Raw genomic sequence first — 4,740 nt, forward strand, 5'->3', positions numbered from 1 at the left:
TCAGTGGCATTTGGTAAACTGCCAGACTTAACACATTGCAAGTGCGGCAGAGGTGCCGTACTGGGACGTGAAATGTCAAAGTACCCAGATCTAATTTCGAAGAATTCTCCCCCATTTCGTTAACTCAGTTAGTATTTTAATTATTTCGAGGGGCTCACAAAACCACTACCATCCTGCTGATGTGCAAGTATCCACTGAACACGGTGGATAACTTGGTCATTAGCAGGGATCGGCGCTGTCTGAAGAACAAAATGGATTGCACACCGCCAAAGTTACTTATGAATAAGCCAGACAGTGGGAAACATTTCCTCGGTTCATTTACCCCCAACGAAATCGCATCAACCAATCTGGTCAAGTTTCATCCCAACGCTATCGCTGTTGCTTCCATGATTGATGATGCAGCATACCAACATTTGCTCAGGGTTGTGCACTTGACACTACCACAACATTTTGGGTTCTTCGTGGTCCATAGACGCCTTACACACCACACCATCATCGTCATCACCGCCAGCATCAGTGGATTGGATGTCACAACGGATTTAAAACGCCACCTCTGACAAGCATGTATTCGAATGCAGTTTTCTTCATATTCCTTCAATTCTCCTCCTTCAAGTAAGTGCGGTGAGCCTCTTCTTCTATCCCATTGGTCAAACAGGCCAATTCTCCAATCCATACTCCTTCCCTGACGAAACGTATGCTCACTGGACTTTGTGTTTCTGGGCGAGACGTTGTTTCTAGAATCCAAAAGCCTATCGACAAGCAACTCCACTTCCACCACCCACCAACCCCCTTCATCTCCCAACTGTCCTTTCCACGTGGCACGTGATTGGTTAGGGCGGAGAGAAGAGGTGATAATCATCAGAGAGAAAAGCAGAGGCAGAGGAACAGGGAAGGTGAGAATGAGGCAGCATCCCTCTCCTCTCCCCTCATCATCTCCTCACCTCGTCTCTCCTTCTTGCTGTCTCACCCTCTTTGTGAGATGCGTTGTCGTGCACTGCAGTGTGATTGACTAATATGAGAGGTTCGTGATAGAGACAATTCATTGCACTCCAATCAGTCGCATCACGTTAAATGGAGCAGTTGTGTGGGATGGACAGTTCTCGGGAGTTGTTTGGCCTTCAAAGGGTGAACAATTGCAAGCAAATGCAGATGGTGACACGCCTAGCTTGCGGTCCATCACACACACCGAACAGGCATCCAGACACACGCATACACACACATGGGGAGAGAGAGGGGGAGAGATGGGGACAGAAAGGCGACATAGGCTTTTGGAATGAGGTGATGTGTGTCTTGGAGGTGTGCGGTGGGTAGTGGGTGGTGGGTGGGTGGATGAGTGGAGGCGTAGGTGGGTGGTTGGTTTGACGGCAACCGGCAATGTGTTTGTTGGAATGAACAATGCTACCCGTACAGCACGTCACAATGACGTGTGTGAAAGGAGAGAATCAAATGTGACGCAGTCCTTCCGCCTCATTGTTACTCACTCATGCATGTCGTATGAGTGGAAGCGTTTTGCTTGCAGATTTCTTCACACACAGATCTCAACGTGACTTGATAATGCATTAGCAACAGGCAAGTCTGCTGTGGAGAGGAGAGAGTCCTCCTAAATACGATACAGCTCTGGCAAAATCCAATTTTTCAGACACATCCGAATGGGATTTTCTAGTGCTGTTCCTTCTGTCAAAGGCAAGCCCACTGGACGAGAAGCCTTAACAACCGCGACATTACAAGTGCGTCAAACTGGATTTGTCAAGCAGGTATGTTAGAATCACCTAAATTAGACCCAATGGACATTGAATTGAAAGAGAGGAAAGCAGTGGACAGTGAGATAAAGCGTAGCGTACAGTCGAGTCGAGTCAAGTCATGTAGGGAGACTGATGAGAATCCATGCCTCACCCGGCATGTAAACCAACCATTGCATGTACTTTACAAGTGTCCGTCCACAGATGCCAGATGGCATATACCAGGTCACAGGTAGCAAGCGAGTCACAACAACTCCTTGGATAGCCCAATGCTGATTCGATACAACTATTTATCTAACCAAATTATTTACCTCTCCTAAGAAATTGAGAAAGCAGGAAGGAAAGGGAATTGGCGAGGATAAAATAAGTGGGAGTTCTCGATTACACGATTCCAACCCTGTCTGGACTGGTTCGAGTTGCCATCCCTACTCTACTGTTTCCTTTTCTCCATTTTGTGACCCGAACCAACGTGGAAGCCCTTCATCAGTGTCGGTGCATTCCACTCAGGGGCACAACTAATGACCCCAGGTATGGTGACGAGTGGATGAATGAGAAACCGGCTCGATTATGGGAGCGGACTAACTTGGAATTGTGATGCCCCACTGCTGTAGAGAGAGAAGGATTCCACAGCCATTTTGTAGTCGCATTTGCAGATGAAGAAACAGAAATACCAATCCGAGAATCCTGTGATTCTTCTTGTATTAAAGTGAAATCCACTGTTGATTATTAGTGTGTCTAAAGGAAATGAGATTTGCCAATTAAATATTAGTTATCTTTAGTGGTTCTAATAGTCAGAGGAGACCCACAGTATTCAAGAATGTGAAGAAAACAAAAGTTGCTGTGCCCTTTCACACCAAAAATTGCATCTCTACTTCCATTCGCTTAGTTGGCCACAGTCCTGTCCACGTTAATGTTCCGTTGGAACTGTTGAAATGTGGAAATAAACAGCCCTGTGCGGTACGTGGTCAGGTATGGTGAACAGATTACCACCGTTGCCTTTGGAGGAGGCATAGGAGACGAGTTGGAGGCATTAGAGGAGTGGATACATGTAAATAAAGATTGCGGACCTGTGCATGCAGATCAGGTCCCCATTGGGGTAAGGATGCTTTAGTTCCCTGGTTTCCTGCTCCTCTATTTCCCTAACCTTCTGGTTCCCTGTTATTTGATGCCGCTGACAAGTGAACCCGTGCCAATGTCAGTCACGGATAGACAGAGTGTTACGCAACCCAGTGTTTGGCAATACTCTTTACGGCCTGTTCCATTCTAGACCTACTTATTGTGCTTCCAGTGTATGACGGCAGAATGTGAGTTGCACGTATGTCGAGGCACTAGTTATCCGTTAGCCACCTTCAGTTATCTAGCACCTGTCATTTGTCATCTCTCATCGGTCAGTCCCGGTCCTCATGGAATGGACATCCATCATGTGTCCGTGGCCTTACGCTTACACCTTGCGACATGTTCGGGGACAACCCGAATGTTGCGCTGGCAGCAGCTGGACAAGATATGATCAACGTCTTCCATTCTTTGCGAGGAAAATTGGCGCCTCCATTGATGCACAAAAGCAAACTTGAGTCCTAATTGCTTTGGATGGAGAAGTGACTGTGAAGGATATGGATCTCCTGTGGATGGCTGGGTTTGCAAACTTTGACAGTGGAAGGGATAGTCAAACCACCTCGGTGTTGATGTTTCTGGTAATTACAGTATTGCTCCCACTACATTAGGATGAGCGGCGGAAGTGTATTGAAAGGACGGAGGTCGCTCCGTCTCATAAGCAACCGTCTAAACGGCTAAGCAGCAAATAAAATGTCGAGATGGCCTCGAGCGGAATGGCAGTGGGATGAGGAAAGGGGACAACCTGAGGGAGAAGTAGCAAGAGGTCAACTGGTGATGCCCAATTCATGGAATGCTTGCGCCCCCTCACACATGCACTCTCCATACGTAAAGCAAGTGGTATGTGAAATGCCTTGACTGCGGTTTGGCAGCAAGGAACATCCAATGCGAAATGGCCTGGATGGAATTGTAGCAGTATGGAAGGTCATTTTTCCGTTTACCCTCTTCTCTCTAGTCACCCAATCCTTTGGACTTCAAACTTGGCCTAATTGCCCTATTCGCCTCATCTTGTTTAGGATGACTACCTAAGCAGGTGATATGAATGACGTTCCCTTAGAATTCTACATGGCATTAGGGAAAGGGTCTCTGGATGGGCTCTGCTCCCACCACCCATGCTTCCGTTCTCCAATAGCTTCCTCTATCTGCTTACAACAAATGTGCCTTTACCTCTACGTGCACTACTGCTGCCTCCCTCATCATCATTTAGAAGGAGGTCTCAAAGCAGCAGGTCATGTCTAAGCCGCGCAAGCGTTTTCATAACCGCCGTGCTGATGGAACCGACTCTGTGGGTGGGTGTGTGTCAGAGGAGTATTAGGTCGTGTCGGCTAAAGTGTCGGGTTAATGAAAGACACGTGTTTGACGTTGAAGCGCGACTCCTTGCCTCGATTGTTCTTCATGTGTATTTCATTTCGGTTTTGGTGTACCGACACTTTGAGGGGACTGCATGCACCCTGTCTGCATGGAGGTGCGCAGCTGCATGGCGGGGCGCTCTTCATTTGAATTGTTAATGAATAAGTGCTTTTTTTTCTTACGAAATGAATGCACGAAGGCAGACGGCTAGCAGTGGGGAGGAGGGGGTTATTGTGAATGTTCAAGTTGAATTCACGTCAAACAGGCGTTTCCATTTGTGGAATGGAGTCAGGCACATGAAATCATAAAATGAGGCAGATCAGATGTCCTGTGGAAGCCATCACAGGCTACGACGATTAGTGGTTGCTGTGAGCCGCACGGAGAACCGCACGAACTCGTCTGATCGGTCACCTGAGACTGAATCTCGCAGTCCGAATGACAGTACCCCCCCTTCATCGTGAATGCCTGGCCTTATCACACCAGATTTCCTTACAATTGACAGACTTCCTGTCCTGACACCTTGTTGTCTTGATGTGACTCC

The sequence above is a fragment of the Echinococcus granulosus genome (assembly GCF_000524195.1).
Source record: "Echinococcus granulosus chromosome Unknown EG_S00053, whole genome shotgun sequence".
NCBI classification, from domain to species: Eukaryota; Metazoa; Platyhelminthes; class Cestoda; order Cyclophyllidea; family Taeniidae; genus Echinococcus; species Echinococcus granulosus.